Below are 25890 nucleotides of genomic sequence, written 5' to 3'. Positions count from 1 at the left end.
TCTAACTTATCACAGTTTACTCAAAGTTCGATAAGTTAGAGTAGGAAGCAACCATATAGATGTTTGCTGCTCAGTAGAGGGGCTCACAGCCTGCCTGCAATAGCTACTGCCAGAGCAGCCCCTCACTCAGGCCCTGCTCCCTGACAGCTGGCAACTGTCAGCAGAAGCTGAGGGGAAAGAGAGGGGGAATGGAGACCCTCACCACAAAGGCCCCCCAACAACTTGCTGCTGGGATCCGGTGGGCCTGGCTGAGTCCATGGGTGGGGGGGGAGGGGGCGCACCTCCCCCCAGCCTCTTGACAGCTTCAGCCAGCAGCTGCAGCATAGTGCAGCCTGGCTGGGGCTACTGCAGGGGAAGGGCTCAGGACGTGGCATGCCACTGCTTTGGGTAGGGGAGACCCCAGAGCCCTTCTCCCACAGTAGCCCCAGCTGGGCCTCAGTGCACTCTTGCCCAGACAGGACTGCTGCAGGGACACAGACCCTGGACTCCTTCTCCTGCACCCCTCCCCACCAGGTGCTGGGGTGGCTGAAGGGACAGAAAACCCCTTTCCTCCACACCCACCCCAAGAAGCTACACATGGGGCTATCACTGACTTGGGTCAGTGACATCTGAGGGAGCAGAGCCAGCCTGCTGTTTGGGCAGAGCACAGGAGTCTGCTCAAGGCTAGAGCACAGCCCTGTGCAAAGCCCCTTGGGATGGCAGTGATCACACTCTAAGTTAACCTTAATGGGATCTGGCACAGATATTTGATAAAGCACTCTAATAGAAAGTACTGTAGGTACTTAGGTTAGTACACATCCATCCAGGGTTAATTTAGAGCAGGATCCACCATTTTTTAAGTGTTTTAGGTGTCATGAATGTCTGTTATAGCTGTAAAGTGCTTTCTGTGTGCTTAAAGCACATTAAGTATAACATCTGTATCCACACAGAAGTTCTGGCTAAAGTATTGTGCCTATAATTTGTATTTTTCTAATGAAGTTTTGAACCAGACAGTCAGACTTGCTAAATTCACATTGCACTACTCTAGCAGCAGAAATCTGTAGAAATCTGGCTTCAATAGCCAGCTGAAAATAGACATTACAGCTAAGTACAGATATTTGGGGGAGTTCTCATGAGGTTCTATAAGGACAAGTGCAAAATCTTGCACTTAGTACAGAAGAATCCCACGCACTGCTGCAGCCTGGGGACTGACTGATTAAACAGCATCTCTGCAGAAAAGGAATTAGGGGTTACAGTGGACAATAAGCTGGATACTAGTCAGCAGTGTGCCCTTGTTGCCAAGAAGGCTAACGCTGTAGTGGCTGCATTAGTAGGAGCATTGCCAGCAGATCGAGGGAAATAATTGTTCTGCTCTACTCTGCACTGATGAAGCCACACCTGGAGTATTGGATTAAGTTTTGGTCCCCCTACTATAGAAAAGATGTGGACAAATAGGAGAGAGTCCAGGAGAAAGCAACAAAAATATTTCCAGGGCTGGGCACATGACTTATGAAGAGAGGCTGAGGGAACTGGGTTTATTTAGTCTGCAGAAGAGAAGACTAAGAGGGGATTTACTAGCAGCCTTTAACTACCTGATGGGTGGTTTCAAAGAGGATGGAGCTAGGCTGTTCTCAGTGGCGACAGATAACAGAACAAGGAGAAATAGTCTCAAGTTACAGCAGGAGAAGTTTAGGTTGGATATTAGGGAAAACTTTGTCACTAGGAGCATGGTAAAGCACTGGAACAGGTTACCTAGAGAGGTGGTGGAATCTCCATCCTTGGAAGTTTGTGAGGCCCAACTCAACAAAGCCCTCTCTGGAATGATATCACTGGAGATGGTTCTGCTTTGATCAGGGGATTGAACTAGATGACATCCTGATTTTCCTTCCAACCCTAATGTTTTATGATTCTATGACTCTATGGTTAATTGGGTTCAAAATGCTGCCCAATTTAAGCTTAGTTTGTCCCAGTGCTGACCTTACACTTACATATCCAGTCTCAGTGACTGGAAATCAATCTAAAGCTGTAACTATATAGGAGTTCCATGCACACAAGCCTTTCCTAAAAGTTGCAGGACCCAATTTAAGAGAAACCTGGAGTGATGTAGTATCAAACTTACTTGATTTAGGTGAAACCAATGCATAGAACTTCTATACTTTATCCCTGCACAGCTCTGGGGCTGGGAAAACTCAGCCATCAGCCTGAACCCTGGAGATGTAATTTCCATGCCCCTCCACCCCATACTGGGCTATTTTTTGCCCCTAGGCTCCTCGCCCTCCCCCTCCCCCAACCAGCCACTTCCCGTAACCCCTATCCCGCAAGCTGCTCCAGGTGCTGCTGCTGCTGCTGGAGCTGAGCAAGTAAGTCCCAGTAGGGGAAGGAGTAGGAGGGATGAGGATGATGGTTTACCAGCAGGGGTCAGAGGGCTAAATATAGTCCCTAATCCTCTCAGGTCCCCCACAGACCCCATTAGGCCTTTTAATCCAATCAGACCCTCCTGGACCCCAGCAATATATTGTGGATTGCATCTGCCTCCTCATCCCCTGATTGATCCCATGGGTCACACTTGCCACCCCCACCCCAGCCCTTGTGGGTTGTGCCTGCCCCCCATTTGACCTCACCTGTGGGTTATGTCTACCCCCCATCCCTTGTGGATCATGACTGCTGTCCCACCCCACCCATGGGTCATGCCTATCCCGCTATCTCCTGATGGACCCTTGATCTGCCCCACCTTCCTTGCCCTCTAACACTCCCACTAACCTCCCATTCCAACCTGCCTTTTACTAGGACCCCATTTTGAACCAATTTAACTTCCCCATAATGCCCCTTCATGTTTGTACTTAGCCTACAAAGGGGAATCTTCAGATGACATAATACCAGCAAAATGATTTCAGTGCCTGCAACATCTCATCTCACCATGGAAGAGTTTTTGACAGTGTCAAAAAATAGCACCTGGCATGCAGGTGATGCTGTTTAAGAGTTGTTTACAGATGTTTCTGAGGCAGTTCTAAGTTATAGTGCTATAGACTGGCCCCAGGATCAGAGTGGAAAAGTTGCATTGCACCATATGTACTTTCCCAGTCCCAAGAACTTGTGTTGTTAACATAAAATATAACTCTTTGAGAAAAAAGGAATCTTGCAAAGGTAGATAGACAAATGTTATAATCCAGCCCTCTTTTCAATTTATCATACATTTAATTCCTGCCTCTGTCATACAATTCAGTCACCATTGCTGATACAACTAAAGTATTTTTGTCATTATACAAAATAAATATGCATTTGACAGAAGGAGTTGCTTCCTTGCCATGACCTTCAAACCCATGTTATGTACTAAACAATGTAGCTTGTTAGACATTTTTTACTTTTCTGTTTTAGCAATGGAAGCTTTGTTTCCACCTTGCCTATTTCATTAATTTGGACTGACATACAGGGCCACTGAAGCATAATCAAAGAGGATAAATCAGCAATTAGAAAGTTATCTGTCAATCAGCTGGATTTTGGTGTTAATGGATATATAAGGATCTCTGACAGTAAGCATATCCTGAAATTGTTAGTGCTTCTGTCACTTGTATTGCCTGTAGATGAATTTATGCTATTTGCTGTTACTTATTTTTCTTTTCATTATGGCATCAGAAATCTAGTTTATCTCTTGACAATATCCTGTCAACACTCCATGTGTTCAAGTTTGCCTGAAGTATAAGTAATGATTTATGTTTTAATATATCTTCACCATATTTCATGTTTAACTTAATTATATTTACTCCCTGTTTGATGAGCTAACTGTTCACCGTGGATTTTAAGTACTGTTATTAAATTGTGAAAGAGAATTTTCCCTTTTTTGAAAATGTTGAGGGTTGTTCTTCTACATAGCACTTCCTATGGAATTAGAATGACAATCACTTTAGCTCCCTACGTTCTTCATTTTTATTCTTTTTGCATTGTTAAAGGAAAAAAAATGTTAGAGAAAATACTGTCTGTGTGAGTAACTGGGATTTGGATTTATTAACTTGGCTTGGAGACCTTTCACCCTTTTTGAATTTTTTATTTTAATCATTGTCTATGAGAAGCCTACACTTCATTTCTTGTTTTTTTGTATAATATGTTGGAAAGTTGCCTGCAGGCCAGCGGAGAAAGTAGACCCGAAGTGGAAATGAGCAGTGAGTCATACCAATGGTGTATCTATTTGGCAAGAAGTGTTGGTTCCTGCAACTGGAATATAAGCAAGTGAGGATTGGAGTGGAAAGTGAGCAAAGTAATCTGTTCAGTGATTTCAAAATGAGCCAAAATGGGCTATGTGAGGTGACTGAGTTGGAAGTGAGAACAGTATTCATCTTAACTGTCTATTAGTTGCAAATGGAGAACTGAACAACTGGGTAAAGGTAACAGTAACAAGTGAGGTCAGAAAGGCTAAGTACAGACAGTCAAAAAACCCAGAAGCTAAATTGATGTAATGTTTACAGGTTAAGCTAAGGTGCATAGATTGAATTAATAAGCGAGTGAACAGACATTCACTTTAGATTCCAGGAATGCAGCCACATGCCTGCAGTGGCCCAGGCCAGAAGCTGGGGGGCATGTGTCCGTCTCCACTCGATGATTCACTCCCGCACCACCTTTGCCCGAGCAGCTGACCTTGCTCAACAAGGAACCTCATGTAGACCCCAGAGGGTTCCTCAATTACCTTCGGGGTATCCCCCAAACTTGCCTGCCATGATTTTGGATGGTCCTTCAGTGAAGGGGCTCCCCTTTGAGAATGCCTCCAGAGTTGTCATGCGTCCCGGCAGATGTCCACGGGGCTCCAACCTCCCATACACCCCGGCCATACTCCAACCTTCAAGATGAGTCTCAGGATCTTTTGCAGCTATCCCCTGTTGATGTCTTCCTCAGTTCCCATGTGTCCTCCCTCATGGGCAGACACCTCAGGCTCTGGCCAGACCTGGAGGGTCTGGCAGCACTCAGCCTTTGGGATTGTCCCTTTCAACATCCTGTGCTTTCTATGGCGGGTGCCACTGGTTGTCATCACGTTCTCACTTGGTCTTTCATCTTTGAATGGGGTCTCTACTACCCCAACCTGGTACAGTGTGCTATGCTAACCTGCTCTAGACAGGGAACTAAAATGGATCAGACCAAGAAAGAAAAACACAAATGATACCCTCACCACCATAAAACCCCATGCCCCAGGAACAACCCAAAGTGGCAAGAAAAAAAAAAACTAATGACAAGACTACAAGGGAAACGAGACAAAGGGAGAAAAAAAAAAGAGAAGAGGAGCAACCACGGGGAGATTCCCATGCTCCCCTCGCTCCTAATTCCGCTAGGCTAGTGTGTCCCCTGGGTCAGGACCCGCGCCTCCACCACAGCTGGGGTTTCTCTCCTCCCCTCCAGGATCCGCCTCCACCCTGGGGTTGCGGCACCCGCCACCTCCAATAGGAGCTCCCTTGCTGGCTTTTTCTGTTGCCGCTGCTGGCCTCTTTGCAGGTTTCTCTGGTTCCCACCAGTCTTCCCTGGCACAGGGATCCCTTGCAGTTCCTGCTGCTGCTGCCACTGCTGGCCTCCCTGCCAGCTCCTTTGATCCCTGCTGGTCTTCCCCGGAATGGGGATACCTCACAGCTCCTGCTGCCACCACTGCTGCCAGCCTCCCTGCTGGCTCCTTTGATCCCTGCCAGTCTTCCACAGCATGGGGATCCCTCACAGCTCCTGCTGCCGCCACCCCTGCCGACTGCAGCAGCTGGACATGCTCCACCCGGCGGATTCCCGCCACTCCTCCAGCACTCAGTGTCCCCCTTCCTCGGGGCCAATTTTTATCTTCACCAGGTGATGCCTCTTTATGACGTCACCCAGCTCTAGCTGGAGATGGGCGCAGCTGATAAACTGCTCGGGCAGTTTTCCCTGGCACGCCTCCTCGCTTCTACGGGCCCCTGCAACAGGTATGTTTTTTCCTTCTTTTACTTCTGTCTGGGGTCTGCCTCTGAACAAGGCTTCCTCCTTGCCCAATCCTGTGTCCCTGGGACAGAGCACTTGGGCACACTTCCTTGCTCAACTGGAGCAGACAGCATGGGCCACTGCTATCCAACACACCCTGTAAAGGGGGATTTGCAGGGTAGGTGCAAAGCATCCTGGGATGCTGGGAGACCATGAGTTAGCTTGAATTTGTATGGGATCTGGGACAGAATTTAAATCAGTGAAGTCTGATACTACATCCATCCAGGTTTACCTTAAACTTGTTTTAGCCATTTTGAAAGTGGTTTGTCTGCACTGAACTTCTGTTGTGTTACAGCTTTGAATCAGTTTCCAATCACTTATACCAGTTTATGTATAATTTCTGGCCCTAGCCTAACAGCTCAAGAGCTCAGACCTTTTTAACCAAGATCCAAGAGGAACAGGTGACCAAGGCAATTAGTCTGACCTGGAATTTGTATAAGTGAAAACCCTTCTGACTCCAGACAGACTACCCAAATGTTATTCTGTTGCAAAGTTTCCAAAGATATTTTTCCCAGCTGCTCTTCCTGGTTTGGGAGTTTTTGATGTTTACAGAGTACATAGTATCTGGATTGTTTATCACCTGCATGGAAGCAGCTGCCAGCTTAGTGCTGAAGAAGAGTGAATAGTCTATAAAATAGCAGGAGGAGGAGTCATTTGAAAAGCTGTTTCTGTAGAGGAGAGTGGATAGTGCGTAGGTTCTTAAGTAAATGTAAGAGACCTGAGGAAGAAGGTAGGAATAGGTTCAGTTTTAGCTGACGTGACTATAATGTGACATCAAGCTAAATGGCCTAGTTATAGGGCTTTCATGATTATTGCTATGGATTAAGTCTTAAGTGCATATTTTCCTACTGTTCATTATGGTGGTTTCTTGATTTCTCTCCAGCCAAATCTTGTCCCCCTAGACAGACCAGCCACAATGAAAATCTAATGTGTAAGATGAAAAGTTTTACCAATGGCTACAATAACTACACTTCTATGTGATCAGCATCGAATAGACAAGAATCATCTCCAGCAATCTGAGACAATATCATGCTTATCAGTTAACCTCTTTATTAATTTATTAGCATTTTATATTGCATTAATATTAATATAAGCTCCTCAATCTTGTTCAGTAGCTTCACCATCTGATTTTATTACTGTTTCTAATCATATTTTAACTTCCATGCTCTTCCATCTGTCCTAATCCTGTCTCAACACTTGTTATCCACTCCCATACTCGCTATTTTATGCAACTGGTGCCTATTATCCTTGTTGCACTAAATCCCCCTCCTCTACCTCTAGATGGTTTGCATTAGTTAAACCAAAATTACATTGTTTATAAGGTTTACTAGCCAATTGCCCATCAACAATGATGTGGGGGGAGGGGGAGAGCGGGCACAGATGGAGCCCTGTGCCCACCCCCCAGTCCGGGCCCACTTCCCCCTTCCTTCCTGCTGTTAGGGGTCTGGGCCTGTTCCCCCCCTCCCCTCGCAGCCCAAGGTTGGGGAGGACCAGGCCCTGGCCCAATGCAGAGGAGGACTGGGTCCAAGGGTGGGGAGAAACCAGGCTGCCAGAGCAGGAGTGGGAGCAGCAGGCTTGGGCTGACCCGGCCATGGTGGGGGAACGGGAGAAGCAGGCGAGGGGCCGATGCAGGGGAGGGGTGTGGGGAAGGAGTGGGCCCAGGCCCAAGGGGGAAAGGAGGCCTGCTTCTCCCCTCCCCTAGCCACTGCTGCATCAGGCCATGTCAGGCTGGGTCCGCTGCTCCCCCCCCACAGTTGCAGCAGGCCTGTTCTCCACCCCCCTCTGTGTCAGGTCTGGGCCCGCTTCTCCCCTCCCTCACCCACTGCTGTGTCAAACCAGGCCCACTGCTCCCCCCTCACCATCACATCAGGCCCACTCCCCATCACAAGCATCAGGCCTGGGCCCACTCCTCCCCTTCCCCCACTGCCACCGCCACTGTGGTCCTGCACCTGCTCCTTCCCCCCAATGCCAGGCCTGCTTCTCCCCCCACTGCCATCAGCCCTGCAGGCAGCAACAATGGAAGGGGGGAGGGGTGGTCTGAGGCCAGTGCTGATGGCCTCACCCCCCCACAGTGTCCCAACCCACCCCCCATGCTGCCGCTGCCATCACCACAAAGGAGCAAGTGGGGGTGGGGGGGGGCGAGGCCAGCTCCAGTGGCCTTGCCCACCCACCCCCACTCCATCATTGCCACCTGCAAGGAGAAGGGCAAGGGGGGCAGGGCCAATGCTGCTGACCTCACCCCACCCTGCCCTATTCCATCCACTCCATTGTCATCCCCTCCAGGGAGCAGAGCAGGGGCTCCCCTGCTCTGTGCCCTGTACCCCCACCATCATGGTGGTGCATAGTCGCCTGACCAAATGCTTCTTCATACACTGATTGGCTTGCTCCACAAAGAAAACATAATCTGTTTTTTGGAAGATTGTAGCAACGAGCTGTGATAAGATTATAATAAACGTCAAAGCCATTTTCACACATAGGAAAGACCTTTTATAATGCTATTCTGTCTCCCAACCTTTTGGCAGAATTTATTTTAATAGATCTCTCTTGTTTCTTTCCAAAATAGCCCCACTAGTGAAGCCTGATAAACCAACAACAGCATTACAAAACTGCTGGGGAGGATTTTATCCTCCAGAATGGCTGCCTCTAAGTTAGTAACATTATTTAGCATCATAAATTATGAAGAGATTTTCCTCCTAAATTTGTCCACTGATATTATTGTTCACCTTTGTGAAAACATGTAACAGAATTAATCCCATGAATCATAGGTCATTCAGCCTTATTTTTTAAATAACTCCATTAGGTGTCCCACAGCAGGAATGTAGTAGATTTCGTAAAAGTTTATAGTATATTTGCTGATGAAAAAGATTCAGGAATGGCTATTTTACCATTGATAACATTTTTCATTTAATTTATAAATATTACTGTTGATTTTAATAAAGTTCTGGTGGTTTTAGATGGAGTGAGGTATGCCACCTACAAAATTTAGGAGTAATTTGTGATGGTTCCTCTTTAGATATTGTAATACCTTCATTTATTCAACTACCAATCTCAAGAGTACCCAGAGCAGGGTCTTCTCCATCAACTCACTTGCCATGACTTGGTGTTAATCAAAATTTAAGGAGGGGTTCAGTGATGTAATGATGGATTTCCCCACTAGGGGTACTCACAGTCTGGATGCGATCAATAATGGAGCTCCATCTCCCCTATACCCCAGCCACACCCCAACCATAGGTGTTGAGGTGTTGTGGTCATGTGCCATAGCTTCAGTTACATCCAGTCCTGGTGTTCTTTGCCCAGTGTCCTGACCTCTGCTTCTTTATGGGGTTACCAGCTGGGTCAGATAGCCTCTCTCTGGCCCTTCTGGGCCTGTTGGTTGGCTCCCTACTCTCTAGGCCCCACACACCCAGGTGGGCCTTAGGTAAAGGGCTACTCAGATTCCCAGTCTCTGTGGCCTCTCTAAGAGCCAATATTAAGAAAAGAAAAAAAATGCAAAAGTCTTCACTCTGGAGGAACTAGCAATTAAGGGAAAGTGCCCTAATTGAATTTATGTTGTCCTCTTCACTCCATAAGGGATCTGGCTCCAAAGCCAAGCTGGACCGATTCCTCCAGCTTCAGCCTGCTGGGGCCTCCTTGCCTCCTGCTAATGGCTACCTAGGGGCCCTAACAACCTGCTACCTTAGTGCTCCAAAAGCACCCCTGCCCCTGCCTCTGGTGGCCTGGAGGCAGTTTCCACTCTCTCTGGTTTAAAGCCAAAGTGCCTTTTAAATTGCCCTTGGTGGCTCCTGCGGCTGATGTCTCTAGCTGGGTGCCACCAAGATTGATTGACAGGGAGCATTTAAATTGCTGCAACAGCACTGCACACTGCCCTGACTCCAACTCTCCCTGCTCTAAAGGTAAGCTTCCCTGCTCCCCAGGACTTTCTGCTTGGCCCATTCTCGGTTGGCCAGGGGTCTAGAGGTATTTAGGGGGTGTGTATAGCCCCCCTTGTCACAGACATACAGTATGTTTTTGGTTCCCCAGTCTTCTCTGAAGTTGATGCATACATTACAAGATCTTAGGTACTTTTTTGCCAAGGTCATTTTGCCTGACTACAAAATATTAGACAAATAAAGTACTATTATATGACTTCTAGTCTAAGAAAAAAAAATACAAATTCTACTCTAAACTCAATCAAGACCTGTCATTTGTCCCCAAAGATGATAAGATAAAATAACTCTTCTTGATGATTTCAGCACTAGAATGGTCAGGGACTCTGAGCTATGAAAAAGAACACTTGGAAAAGGAAGGGTGGAGAAAATAAATACAAATGGAATTTGTCTCATCATCATAGACTATTTATTCTGCACAAGCAAAAAATGGAAGACATCATGGATGTACCCACACTTAGAACACTGGCAGCATAGTGTGTTCCTGGAAAAGTTGTTATGTCTGTATTATCAGAGATATGGACAGTGCAGATGACTGCTCCATCTTGTCCATTCGCATCACCTCAAAACAATGTAAAGCAAGGATCATATCCAAACAAGCAGTATCATGCACCTACAGCAGCACAAATAATAGTGGCACAAATTTCCCCTTTATTGTAGGACACTTTGTCTCTCTATGTATAAATTGCTTGTGCCCAGATCTTCCTGGCTCCCAGCTGGGCTCCACATGATATCGGAGGAGGTGGGGGGAGGTTCCTGTCTGGTGTACTGGGTGCCTTAGGACAGGGCTAGTCAGCAGGAAGCTCCTGAGCTGAGGCACCCTTTGCCCCAGATTGCTGGGAAACAGCACTCTCTGTAGCTGGCTGGGGTGCAGGGTGCCTTAGCACTGGGGCTTTGCAGTACATGGAGATGGGGGAGCAGGTATCTCTAGGCCCTAGGCTGCTTGTTCTCCCCTCTCTATGTTTGTCCCAGCGTCTGCTATTTTTGTGTGCTTTGGGATGCCTTTTTCCCAGGGTTTTTTAATGCTACTGCGGATTCCTGGTAGCAAATGTTGCCCCCATGCTACAAATTAGTAGCCCCGTACATGGCTTAACATGCAACACATGCAGTTTGTGGTGCCACAAAGAGATTTGTGGCACCATGTAACAGGGGGGCTTCTCAGGGCTGATTTACCATTGGCTTGCCCACCTGTTTCTGGCCCAACCACCCACCTTCTTACCTGCCACACCTTGATGATATTTAATTAGGATGTTAATTAGGTGAAAGGCTGCCTGTTTCTTGCCCCGATGCCAGGGGGTGCAATCTGTGCCTCTGTTCCTCCCCTACACCACAGCCCAAGCCTTGCAGATGGCATACCCAGCTGTTAATATCACTGGCCCCACACTGGGCCCCAGAATCCTCCCATCTGGACCCCAACTGGATCTCTCCACCCAGGCAGCCTACTTTGCCTTCATTCAGGGCTGCCTAGCTCCCTGAACCATTTCCCTTCTCAGGCATGGCCCCCCAGACATTTGGCCACACAGGCCCTGGCCTCACCTTCAACGCCTTTCAGAAACCCCAGGCCCTCAGCTCTGGGCATCCGTCATGGTGGGCCCCTGGCCCTTTTGACCGTTCTGGTCCTGGCCCCAGCATTGACCAGTCAAGGGTACTCTAAGTCAGGCCTCTGAGCCTCTAGCCCCACTCTCTCTCCTGGGTCTGCCTTCTGGCCCCTACTAGGGGGTAACCCAGCTGGTTGTGGGAGCTGGGGTTATTTAGGTGCCCCAACCCACCTTTCACCGGGGTGGTAACTGGCCTGGTATTTCCTGGGGAATCCCATGCCACTGGGAGACCCACCAGACCACCCACTCCCAGCAGAGTGCAGTTTTAGGTCATGCCCAGGACCAGGAGCCTCCAAACCATCCCCTACAGCTCCTGCCCTTATCTCCATGATGTTGCATGGAGCCTTGCAGCCAGGCAATGTTACTGCCAGCAAACTGCTCTGTTTATATAGGCAGTCAAAGATCTAAAATGGCCACTGCAATCAAGCACCTGTTGGCGGCTTGGCTTAGTTCTTAAAGTGGCAGGCACCAACAGTGCCCTGCCACACACCACAAGCCACACATGCCTGCATGTGTGGACTTGGCCAAGGAGTGCTTGAAAGATGCTGCTAAAGTTGATCATCTTCAGCAATGCCTCAGTGAGAAAATCTCCGATCTCCTTTATGATCTCGACACCGTTGAACACCAGAAGAGCCTCAAGGAAAGCATCTATGAGGTATGCAAAGCATTTCTAGGCTTCTTCACAAGAAAACATCATGACTGGTTTAATGAGAATGATAGTGGAATATAAGCTCTTTCTAACAGAAATAAGAGACCCTTCAAAACTTGATAGAATTAAATCAAATCCAAACTCAAGAAAGATACTTATCATCAAATTAAAGCTGAGACCCAAATGAAAAATTGATAGCGAATGGACAAGTGATAGGAGGACAAAGCAAAAGACATTAAAATTTTACCAACAGCCAAAACATGCATAGTTTCTTCAGCCCAACTGAAGCTATCCATGAACTAAGCTCACAATGAGCTATCCATTTGAGATCCAAGAATGGCACAACAATCCTGAAAATAATTCTGTTATCAATGCAGGGTGGAAGGAGCCCTTTTAAGAATTCTGATTTGAGATTATAATGCCAAATACTGTCAAAGCCATTACAAAACAACTGATTAAAGACTACCTTGCAGATCCACCAATTTATCAAAAGGCCTTGAAAGTCATTAAGCAGATGAAGAACAACTATACACTTAGTCTTGATGGAATACCAGCTGAAATTTATAACAAAGGTGGTAAACAAATCCTGTCTCACCAACTACATGTTACCATGAAAATCTGAAAACATGAACAGATTTTCATTGACTTAAGAGATGCCAGAATCTTTAAAAAGGGGATAGATTGAATTACACTGATTATTGCAGTATTGCACTCCTGTCCATACATTTCTGGGAAGATCCTTGCTCTCATTCTTTTCAACTTTCCTCACTAAGGAGATTCTGCCTGAATCCCAGCATGATTTCAGATCACTCAAAAGTACAGTAGAAAAGAACTTTGTGGCTAGATAGGTGCAGGAGAAGTGCCATCAGCAATACTGAGATCTTTACATGACTTTCATTGACCTGACTAAGGCCTTTGATTAAATCAACAGAGAGGATCCATGGAAAATCATTTTGAGAGTTGGACACCTGCTATAGAAGGGCACCTCTACCCCTGCTACTGGAAGGAAGAAAGGTCAGTGTTACAGAAGGTTTGCTAGGGGAATGCAACTTTGCTAAAAGTTGAGCTTCAGGGCTTTGAGCAGCTAATGAAGGGACTGGACGCCCTTGTTGCTGATTTGGATAACTGGCAGAACCTGGGTTCTGTTTCTGGAGAGCAAGGTTAGGAGACTGAACGGGGAGGAGTCAGGGGCCATATAAGCCCAGGCGCAGGGCTAAGAGGTCAGTCTGGACAAGATTTCCTTCACAGAAGGATCTGCAGGGAGAAGTTTACAGGGATAAATTGTTGTGTGTTTAATTTCTGTTTTGCGTTTGTGTTATTCCATGAGGATCAGGGTGGCTATAGGGAAGAAAGATGCCACAACGGGCATTGTAAAGGTGGGTGCTACCCTACAAAGGGTATTGTAAAGGTGGGTGCTAGTGAGGGAATGCAGTCCAAGAGCCCAGTGCAATTAGGGCATGAGGGAGGACAGGGGAATTAGTGCAGTAATATGCTTTTACAGAGGGGTTGGAGCACTGAAATGTGGGCTATTTGGGACAGGCAATAATGAGGGCCTACAAGAGTAGAAACCCCAACGAGGTAGAAAGAGAGAAAGAGAGCATGAGAGCATCCTGCTAAGGTTAGCGTGCAAGAATTAGGTAGACTGGCAGTCTAATGACCAGCAGGATAGAGCAAGGATCCAAAGGGCAAACTCCAGTTCACTGAAGGCAACTTCCTAAACTGTATTAACTTAAACATTAAGCTGTGGCAAAAAAAAAAGCAAAACCAGATCTGAGGGAGCCATAGTTACACTCTGTTAAACTGCCAACATTTGTTACCATTATCAGACTCCTAAGTAACTGTCATAAGCTATGGATCAGAAATGGATCCCTACATTTTTGGAGCTGGAGTAAAGCAAGGATATGTAACAGCATCAACACTCTTTTTTTCATCTACATCACAGCTCCTCCCTGCATCTTATTGCTATAGACTTCCATCTGGAGTCAGCATCCAATATTGAAGTGACAGGAATCTCTAACATCAATTGGTTACATTCCAGATCTGCACCTCTATTACTTACCTTCAACATGCTGCCAGTTGTGTCATCTGTGTCTACTCAGCTGAAGAGCTCCAAGTCGCTCTTGATTGCTTCTGTGAAGTATAAGAAATGTTTGGACTCAGTCAACTTCACAGAAACCAACATACTTTACTGACCCACTCCAAACCAACAAGCTGCTCCTCCACATGTTAAAATTAGAGGACAATCCTAGGACAATGTTGAACATTTCCCTTACCCGGGTAGCCAGTCTTCCTAAGAAGTTAACACAGATGATAATAGTCAACACTGAAAAAAATCTAACAGTGCTGCTTTTGGATCAGGATGCAAACTAAACTTCTCATCTACCAGGCTGATATCACCCCTACCTTGTATGGGTATGAAACTCAGATATAATACTGGAAACACTTGAAAGCTTTGGAACTTTACCATCAGTGATGTTTTCAGAAAATCTTCCATATCAATTGGAAAAACAGAAGAATGAGTTCTAACATTCTGGCTCAAGCAAATAACATCGGCGTTAAAGCCAAGTTTATATGGTGCCAGCTCTATTGGAAAGGATATGTTCTAAGGATGCCTGAAAACTGGCTCCTAAAACAGGTCCTTTACTCCTAACTCACTGATGCTCACCCCTCCAAAGGTGGGCAAAAGAAGAGATATAAGGACATCATAAAGGACAATCTAAAGAAATGCAAAATGAACATCAACACTGTAGCTTTCCATGCCTCTCCCCCTGAGCATCGCATGTCTGGGTCTCCTTCAAAACTCGCCGTCGCCTTCTGGGTTGCACAGCCAGGCTTCTGGGAGTGGCCTTGGGCCAGTTCCCCACAGGTCTCACCTTTCACATCTTTGATGATAATTGGTCCTTTAGCTGGAGGAAGATGTTTGATCCCATCTCCCCTGGTACTCCCCCTCAGTTGCCCTCATGACTATTGCTTCTCGTGGCTCCACCTCCCCTATACCCTGCCTAACACTAACCGTGATGTTATCCATGAGGGCTGGTGTTCTGGCCCTCACTGACACTTGGTTTCCTAAGGGATGTGGCTCTGGGCTACAGATGGTACTGGCACCACGTGTCCATTGCTGCCCTTCAGTGTTCCCCGGTTCATGGGGTGTCAGTCTCCACCCAGGCTTTGGGTCCCCTTGGTGGGTTACCCCCTCCCTGGGTTCAGTACCTGTTGCCCGTCATCTGCATCTGGGTTTTGGCTCCATTGTCTTCTCCAGTGTCTCAATCACTGCTGCTGCTGCCCTCTGCCAATGCCAGTCTCGTAGGTGACTTGTTGGGTCCTTGCTGGCCTGACTTATCTCCCATGGTTCCCCCTCTGGGGCAGCACCATGTCTCCTCTGCTGCCAGCCCCTCGATCCCCTTTGACCTCTCTGAGCTGGTTGGGGACACCTCTTCCAGTCCCCCCAGCTTCCTTTCTGCTGGTGCTTTTATCCCAGCACTGGGTGACTGCTTGGCCAACCGCCCCAACACGCTTGAACAAAGTGTGCCCAAACAGACACGGGACCCATTCTCGGCTTCTCCTGGCTCCATTATAGTTTTTCCTTTTGATCCTGAACCGTGGTGACTCCTGTCGCCGCGGTTTCACTTTCGCTGCCGGCAGCCACCAGCGTGGTGTCCCGCTGCCTCTCTCCGGCTTCAAGTAAGATTTCTCCACAAATACCTAGCAGACTGAAGTACTGAATCATCCCCAATGGTGCCATGACATACAACAAGACATCACTTATTTTGAATAAATAGAGGCATATAGATGGGATACAAAGGGAAAGATCAGCCTCCCAGGATCACCAGGATCTACTTCTTCCATCCAGAACTATTTGCCACATTTGCATTCTAATATATGGATCTCAGATCAGCCTCTAAAGTCATTTGTGGCCTTGTTGATGACTTCCCTATTTACTGGAAGATTGTCATCCTTGTATCGAGAACATATAGATGTTATCTATATACATATCTATATATTATGCATTGCCAACAACAGAACGGTCAGAAAATTAAAATACTATTGCACAGCCCAAGTCTAGTTTGCATAACCTAGCCTCATTGATGGGCACAGTATTGAACAGAGTTTCTTGTTTCTTTTTTCCTTATTTGTGTTCTTAGATGATATAAAGAGAAGAATCTTAAGAATTATACAAGCCATTCTTATTTTCAGTTATGCTTATTTTATAGAATCACCTCTTATTTTTCAGAACTTAAGTGTGTCCCAAATATGAAATGATTCAGAAATTGCAGATCTATCTAAACCCAGATCCCAGAATTTTAGAGGTTCTGCAAATTAAGATTTTTAAGGAGATCACTTAGCCCCTAAGTGGCAAAGGTGATGACATGAGAGCAGTGTGAGGGGTACTGGAGTGGCAGCACAAAGCATTGCTTGGGTCTGAAGTCACTGAGAGAAGAACAGCAGTCCAGACAACAGACTCCAGTAAGGGTCTTCATATCCACTAGTGCAGCCGGAAGAGTCAGTAGACCCCAGTCAATTTGCATCCCATGGGTAAGAGGTCAAACCTCCAGAAAGTTGTACTCTTAATTAGGATGATCTGGCTAGAGGAACTAGCTACTAGTGAATAACTACCTCTTTAGACAATTGGAGGACTCAAGATCTCTCAGAACTATTTCAAAAGTAACCTCACCTACTATGAATTTATCATATAGTTTCTGCTAAAATTGTTCATTTTTAAATTGCTTAGTTATTTTGTCTTTTCCTTCAATAAAGCCATTTTATGGGTAAATCCTGGAGTTAATTTCTTGTGAGTGGGGAAGTTTTGTTCACCATGAGCTCCCTAATTATGTTACTTAGGGTGCTAGACTGGGATTGAGCCAGTATCATTTGAGTTGTTTCAGCCAATAGAAATCTATAAACATTAAATCCCACTCCAATAATAGGCAAACAGTGCCTGGTAGAAAGTATACACATTTTCAGAAGGGAAATTTTTGCCTGCCTACATTAGGCCAGGTTGAAGATAAACTACACCATTAAATTTATTTAGCTTTCAGTGTCATGAGCAGAGATCCTGGCTTTCTCTGATTTAAAAAAAAAAATCCCCAATTTTTTAATTGAAAAAGTAACCCCAAATCCACATTTTTCTATTATTAAAATGAAACACCACTAACATATATATATATATATATATATATATATATATATATGTGCGTGTGTGTGTGTGTGTGTGTGTGTCGTGGTGTTTCATTTTAATCACGGAAAAATGTGGATTTGTGGTTATGTTTTTTTAAATCCAAAGATTGGGGATTTTTTTTAATCAGAGAAAACCAGGATCCCTGGTCATGAGAATTCAATAGTTAATTTACTTTTTTATCTCAAATACCTTTCTGCATTAGTTAAAAAATTAGGAAAAACATTTTGCTTATACTAGCTGTGACCCTTTTATGACTAAACAGCTGCAAAAGCAAGGAAAAAAATATGTAAAACGAAAGTTCTTCAGGATCTAAGTAATGAAATAATGTGTTTCAATATGTTGTTCATTTTATCCAATTGTGTTTGTTTTAAATTTGTATTTTTTTCAAAGTGTGTTCATTGCATTGTGTACTATGATCTAAGACTAGGACCCTATTGTAATAAAATAGTTACTGTACTATTACTTCTGAGTAGATCAGCAAGGGGGGTAATCATTTTTCTGCTGCTTGCAGCTGAGAATTACATAAAAGTATTGAATGTGTAATGCGTGTTCCCTTTTCACAAACTGTGTTTAAAGCAGTAGGACAATAAGCTGTTTCCAGAAGATGCAGCTATGTTTGTTAATGTTTTCAATACTCACTGACAGAATGACTTTGTAAAAATGGTTTGGGTCAATAGATAATTGTTTCACTCACACACACGAACAAAAACATCCATTGAATCAGCCAGAGGTTATCTTTATTTCTTCTGGTAGAGAAAGGAATCCGAGAATGTGTGGCAGTCAACACTTTTAAAATTCTTATAACTAGCAGGTCTGATAGATATGGCTCATGCCAGAGAAAATGTGCTTTGCTATATTAGGACTTGATGCAATATTGGGGATGGCAAAGGCCCCCTTTCCTTCAGTGTCTGCCCAAAGTCAGCTCAGCATTAAGAAATTAGTTCTTTTTGTGTGCATATTTTTTCTATGCTGCACACTTCTGTATGACTTCTGGATTTGTTGCACCCAGCACACATTTGATAGAGGCAAATACAAGGCCAGAATGTGATGCCAGAATGTGTTTTTTTATGTTTAAAAACCACAAGAAACATGAGCAATTGTTTAATTAAAAGAATTTAACTGATATGTTTTATATCATATCTTCTCCAATGTTCCCAGTCCTATCACTTCTTTTAAGAAGAGAAATAAGATGTGTGCCAGAAATATTTGGATGCAATATCTTAATAATGAGGATACCATTATCAAAGTAGCCTATTTCTGTGTCCCAAAAATATAATTAATCAGTCCTGTCATTCGTACAATCCATTGTCTTCTTCTTTTTTAATACCTCCACCTATAATTAATACAAAGAGACCCATCTGTTCATCTTTTGTTTCTTTCCTATTTCTTGACTCATTCTTTCTGATAACCAAGGCTTGGCCTTCTGTTCTTTTTCTTCTCTAGATCTTGTTCTCATCTTGTATTAAGGAAGAAAAAAAAAATGGAAATGTACATAGAAAACCAGCAAGGTTTATAGAGTGCAGGTCCCTTGACAATCACAAGAAAAATTTTTTTTTTAAATATTGCCCTGTGGCAGAAATACAAAGGTGTTTTACAAAGGTTCTAATCCACACATTTTAATTCTTGGTGCTGAAGCCTTCCTGTTCTAGTTGCTAAAATCCACCATATACAAATCCTGTAATAGATCTAACCTTCTTTGTTGTTATTCTTTGGACCATTCCAGCCTTGTTTTCCACTGTTTTTCATGTAGCAATGCAACTGAGAGAAGATATCGATTAATATTATGTTTTACATTTTGTTGATGTCAAAGTAGAGTGTCATCCTGATTTCTAATTGCTTTTTTTTTTTTAGATGCTACTGTAACAATAATACATTCTTTTGAATAGATCATGGGAACAAATACAATAAGCTTACATTACTCCAAATTGAATTAGGATACTGAGTTTAGAATAAAGGGTGTTTATAGATGTGCTCTGGGAGGTGGAGAGGGGGTGCTTTAATTAGTGCAGCTCTGAAAGCTGCACTAATGAAAAGTGCCCGGAGCATCATGTGTATTAGCATCCCCATGCTGACAAGTGGCAGTGGGGCACTTTGAACTAAAGCTCATTAAACAAGCTTTAGTTTAAAGTGCCCCCCTACTATTTTTCAGTGTGGGACACTGATATACATGATGTTGGAGTCTGCTGGACCACAGTAATTACCATGCTCCAGAAGACTTAATTAATGGAGTGTGCTCCAATGCACTGTATTTGGAGCGCATTGGAGCAGCCTCCCTGCACATGTATAGGAGTCCAAAAGGTACTATATTACAGTCCTTGCTTCCAGGGCTGTTTATGCATTTTTCATTAGAGAGATGTTGGATCAAATCCAAACCAAACAAAACAGAAATATTTCACGGAGCAGGTGTCAGAGGTCAGAACTCCTCCTATGTGACTGCTCTAAAAAGTAGGCTACAGAACTATGTTTTACCTTGCATTTACTTTTTTTGGTTTCATGAATCATGCATTTCTCTCTGCACAGTGTTGATGGCTAGAAAATGGTATTTGCAGATTTGCTTTTAGGAATTGGTTTGTAGGTAAAACAGATGTTGTATTAGAACAATCCATACTTCAAACACAGTCCGCACTTCAGAGGGAGAGGCACCAATTTGTTGGGAAGGGATGGCCTCCACCTCCCTCCGATGGGAAAGAAGCTCTTTTCATCCAGAATAGCTGACCTGCTTGACAGGCCTTAAACTAAGATTGCCAGGGGATGGGCAGACAATCACCAGTGCAAGCCCTGGAAGTGACAACCACAGAATCATCAGGTCAGGTAACACAAAGGAACTCGTTCCTACTCTAGCCCAAAGACAGGAATCTTTGAAGAGGACAGGGAAGCCGAGGACTTCCAATGGCAGGTTGAGCTCCCTGTACACAAATGCCAGGAGTATGGGGATCTGTCCCTTCTTCTAAGGAGGAACTGGCCCTTCTGCTAAGCAAAAATGAATATGATCTTATAGGGATAATGGAGACCTGATGGGACTCCACTTATGACTGGACCACAGGTATTAATGGCAATACCTTGTACAGGAGGTATCATGTTGCGAGGAAGTCCAGGGGTGTAGCTCTCTATGTGAAGGAGCAGTACACTTCCCTACAAGCATAGATTGACACCTGAGGAAGGCAACTTGAGACCTTCTGGGTTAGAATATGGGAAGAATGTGGTGAAGAAGGTATAACTGTAGTAGTCTATTACAGACCTCCTAACCAGGAGGAAGAGCTTGACCACAAAGTTGCTAGGGAACTGAAAGAGGCTGCACACTCTCAGTGCATGGTCATCATGGGCAACTTCAACAACCCTGACATCTCATGGGAAAAGCATTCAGCTAAATCTGATCGGTCACAAAGCTTTCTCATTTGAATTGACAAGCTCTATTTGACTCAAGAAGTCTACTGGCTGACTAAAGGTAAGGTGCTGCTGGATCTGGTACTGGCCAAAGGGGACGATCTAGTCAGTGACCTGAGGATTGAAAGGAAGCTTGGTGACAATGATCACAAGTTGATCACTTTCTCTGTCAATTGCAAAGCTGGCAAATCAGTCAGCAATGCAGAAATCCTCAACTTTAGGAAAGCAGACTTTGCCAAGCTCAGGAGATTGGTTGTTGAGGTCCTGAGAGACCATGATCTGACAGGGAAGGGAGTCCACGATGAGCAGTTGCTCCTTAAGGACATGATCCTAAAAGCACAAGGGAAATCCATTCTGGCCCATAGGAAAGGTAGCAAAAGGGCTCAATAAGGAACTCTTGGCCCTCCTGAATCTGAAAAGAGAAGCATATAAGGAATGAAAGTTGGAAATTACCACTAAGAAGGATTCTGCAGCACTGGCCTGCACCTGTAGGGAGTGGACCAGAAAATCCAAGGCTGAAACCAAACTCAAACTGGCTATGGGAATCAAGGGCAATAACAAGTCCTTCTTCAAATATGTGGTAAGTTAGAAAAAAAAAAACAAGGGCAACATCAGACCCTTGATGAATATCAGACCCTTGCCAAAGGGCATCTGACAGCTGACACCCAGGAAAAAGCTAGTCTCCTCAATTATTAATTTGCATTTGTTTTCTACCAGCCCAAGAGGATCACCCTGCCTGACAGCATGCTGGACTACCAGGGTAAGGGTTATTATATGCCTAGAATTGGCAACGATTTTGTGAGGGAACAGCTTGAGAGGCTGGATGTCCACAAATCAGCTGGCCCAGATGGAATGCACCCAAGAGTGCTAAAAGAGTTGGCTGACATCATAGCATGACCAATTGCAAGGATATTTGAGAATTTGTAGCACTCAGGAGAGGTTCCTGAAGATTGGAAGAGGGCCAATATGGTGCCTGTCATCAAGAAAGGAAGGAAGGAAGATCCAGGGAACTACAGGCCAATCAGTTTGACCTCAATCCCTGGAAAGACCTTGGGAAAAATCATCAAATAAACCATTAACAACAGACTAATGGAAGGCAATGCTCTGAGAGATAGCCAACATGGCTTTGTTGCAGGTAGGTCTTGCCTGACCAACCTCATTTCTTTCTATAACCAGGTGATGCATCACCTGGACAAAGGAGAAGAGGTTGATGTCATATATTTAGATTTCAAAAAAGCCTTTGACTTGGTCTCCCATGATGTCCTCATGGTAAAATTGGGAAACTGCAGCCTCAACAACCTTACAGTCTGATGGCTGGGAAACTGTCTCTGTGGTTAGACCCAGAGAGTGATAGTCAATAGAACCAAGTCAATATGGTGCATGGTGACCAGTGGCATCCCTCAGTGATCCATACTCAGACCAGTACTCTTTAATCTATTCATTAATGATCTGGATTTGGGTGTCAGAAGTGGACTGGCTAAGTTTGCAGATGACACCAAATTAAAGGGAAGGGCAATCATGTTAGAGGATAGGCTGGCAATTCAGGCCAACCTGAATAGACTTATAAGGTGGGGATCTCAGAACCTGATGACATTCAACATGGAAAAATGCAAGGTGCTCTACCTCAGGAGAAAAAAATCCACATCGTACTTATAGTCTTGGCAGTGCAACACTCACTAGCATTACAACTGAAAGAGATTTGGGGGTCATGATTGACCACAAGATGAACATTTGCCATTAATGTGATGTCACAGGAAAGCAAATAAAACTCTGGCTTGCATCTACTGATGCATCTCAAGCAAAACCCAAGAAGACATCCTCCCGCTTTACTCAGCCTTGGTGAGGCCGTAGCTAGTGTGCTGCATCCAATTTGGGACTCTACACTTTAGAAAGGATGCGGAGAAGCTTGAGAGAGTCCAGAGGACAGCCATGTGCATGATTCAAGGTCAAGAGAATAGGCCTTATGAGGAGAGGCTGAAAAGCATGGGACTCTTCAGCCTGGAGAAACAAAGGCTCAGGGGTGACTTGGTGACAGCCTATAAGTATATAAGAGGTGTGCATCAGGAATTGGGAGAATGTCTGTTCACCAGGGCCCCCAAGTGAAGATCTAATGGTCACAAACTGCTGGAAGACCATTTTATATGGACTTAAGGAAAAACTTCTTTACTGTCTGATTCTCCAGAGTCTGGAATAGACTCGCCTCAGAAATGGTGGAAGAGCCTACTCTGAATACCTTTAAGAAATGCTTGGATGCTTATCTTGCTGGGGTGACCTGACCCCAGCTGACTTCCTTCAGGGGGCTGGGCCCGCTGATTTTGCAAGGTCCCTTCCTGCCCTAACATCTATGAAATCTATGAAATCTATGAAACAATGGTTTAGGAGAATGGCAAGCATTAATTTCTTTCTAAAAGCCTGTTTGTCACACAGTTTCACAGTCTTTGAGGCAGACAGGGTATCTGAGGCCAACAGACATACACATCCTGTGAAACTGAAAACATCCAAACTTTATTTTCATAATATAGGCCTGGCTTCAGGGCTCCAGGGTTCCAGTTTCCACTTGCAAAACATCTTGGGATTTCTGATTTCAGATCAAATTACCAAATTAGGTGTGTGCATGTGATAGGTTTATGAAAATAGGATTCTGGCTGACAAAGAATGTGGACACTATGACAACCTCAGGGAGACCAATCAACAATGCCCAAAGCTGAAGAGTCATCAGAGGAGATAGAATATGAAAAGAGGAGTTTTGAAAACAGCAATTTGACATTAGCCCCTGACCTCCAACATTGCTGTTGTCAGACAGTCAAGCAAAGAACCAGCATTTATGTATTGACCAGATGCACCGCTTCCCTTGTGTATATTCTGGACCCTGGGGAATTTGGATAATGTATGTTATAATCATCTTACTTGCTTTGCCTGCATTGCTTTTATTTCCTATCACTGTGTATCAATAAAATTTGCCTATTATCAATTGGAGGAATTGTGGTCAGTCTGAAGGTTATGTTCACCCAGAGCAAGGTATTGGGGCTGGGTTGTGAATCTAGTGCCAACAAGTGTTACAGGTTGAACTGGAGGCTTCCCACAGTTTGGGGCATTTCGCTGGAGGTGTGGACTGGAAGTCATCAGGCTGTGGAGGGCATAAAACATGGGGGTCCCATTTCCTAATAAATCACCTAGCCATTAAAAGGGCATTCACACTTCCAGCAGTCTTCTTAAAAAAAATAATGCAACCACATTTTTTTACAGAAAGAAGACCTGCTGATGCACTTTAGTTCTATGCATGCATGCTGGATTAGACCCCTCAGGAGATGTCAGTAGCAAGCTGCTTAATTTCCATATTCAGTGGAGTTTAGCTAGGAACTAGGCACCCCAATACTTATACTGGTTAGCTTCCATTTATTCATAATAGAATAGTTGTGGTAGAAGAACCACGTGTGTCTAAGGAACTTTTATATCTAACAGAGAGGTGATTTGTGAGTTCCAATGCCAATGGGGTTAGGTGGCCACAAATGGCATTTTGATCCATTTGTTTTAGGCACCTGAATTCCTTTTTATGTTTTTCCTCATCTGTACTATAGTCTTTTTTGTAAAGGGATGGATCCTGATCCTCTTAGGATGCTGACTTCCTTTATAACGTGCTTTGAAATTTAGTGAAAAAAAGATCAACTAGATGATAATGGTGATGACAGCAATGATGTTATTAAGTCACATTGAATTCATAGAAGCAAAACTGAGTTCTTTCAGTCACTAGAATTCTTTGTGGTGATGAGCACAGAACAAATAACCTGATGGATTCATTTCCCATCACTGAATAAAAGTTTCACCATTTAAATAACATTGTTTTCTGCCATCGCACTGCCTGCTCTTTCATTGTCTTCATTTTTTTTTCCTCTAATCATATATGCTATATACATTGCTTCTCTTGACACAGGTTGAATTTTATATCTATATTTTAAATGTCAGTACTTCCAAACCTCTGTAAAGGATACAATGCAAAATAATTGACTGTGAAGGTCATTGCTGCATTTCAATAACACCTTAAAGAGAATTTAGTCATATGATCAGATAAAAAATAATACATATCAAGGAAAAGAAAATGTTCCCAGATGAATTAATGTTTAAAAAATCTATACTGTAACTAAAATATCCCTGTTATCCTCTTTTGCATTTAGATAGTTTGTGTATAATACATTCTCTATGAAAAAGAAAGGCAAAGACGGTGTCCTCCAGATATGGTATTTATGGCCTATTTCTCCAGCTATTAGAGATGAAACTAGATTAACTTTGGTCAGAAGGGTCCTAATCCTAAAATGAATACTTGGTCTCTTTGATAACTCATGTGTGAATAAGAAGTACGAGATCCAGTCACAAAAGTTAGTCTGTAGCACTTGCTCACTTTCAGAGAAGCCCTTGTATGTTTTCCATAATAGTTTATGTTTCTATATTTATATCATAATTAAATTTTAACAGTGGACCAATTTACTTATTGCTTATTTTTCAGAGTAGACTTAGATAAATAGGTAAATTTATCAACATTTAGCTCAATAGAAATATTCTAATTTCTATATGTGATTGACAAAATTTTTGTGGTTTTAGCAGTCATTTATTTGAATATCCAGGAGCACAAAGGACTGTAAGTCTAAAATCTGGCTTGACTATTTGATGGCACAGTCCTTCCTTGCAGTGTGATCCTATAGTAGGGAACATCCAGATAAGCATGCGCATGCCTCTTGCCCCATATCAAACACCTTTGAGATGGGGCAAGAGACACACACAGGAACAAAAAAAAAATGTTCCCCGCACTGCAAAGTTGCAAGTTTAAAGTGTGGGGAGAAAATTAGACCCTTGGATATCCAGGGGTCTAAAAAATACAAAGTTAAAAAAAGCAGGGCCATGCCCTGAGGCAACCATTGGCTGGGTCCTCCATGGAGACGCTCTGGCTGCCAGAGTGTCTCTATGGTTGGCCTCTCACCCTGGTGCTGAACACACAGCCTGCCAAGCAGCGCAGCACCAGGGCTCCAGTGCTGTAAGTAAGGGGTCGAGGGGGGCTGGAGGAGAGGGGAGGAGACCATGCGGGGCTGTTCCCCTGCCCATTCCCCCAGCCCCCCTAATCCCTACCCTGCTGGGCCCCACCCTCTGCCTGCCCCCCGAGGCCCCCATCACTTCCCTGCCAGGCCTTTCCCCCACCTACCCCTCCCA

Source organism: Alligator mississippiensis, chromosome 1 (genome assembly GCF_030867095.1).
Source record: "Alligator mississippiensis isolate rAllMis1 chromosome 1, rAllMis1, whole genome shotgun sequence".
NCBI classification, from domain to species: domain Eukaryota; kingdom Metazoa; phylum Chordata; order Crocodylia; family Alligatoridae; genus Alligator; species Alligator mississippiensis.
The sequence above is the reverse complement of the archived record's forward strand: the minus strand, read 5'-3'. Positions refer to the sequence as shown.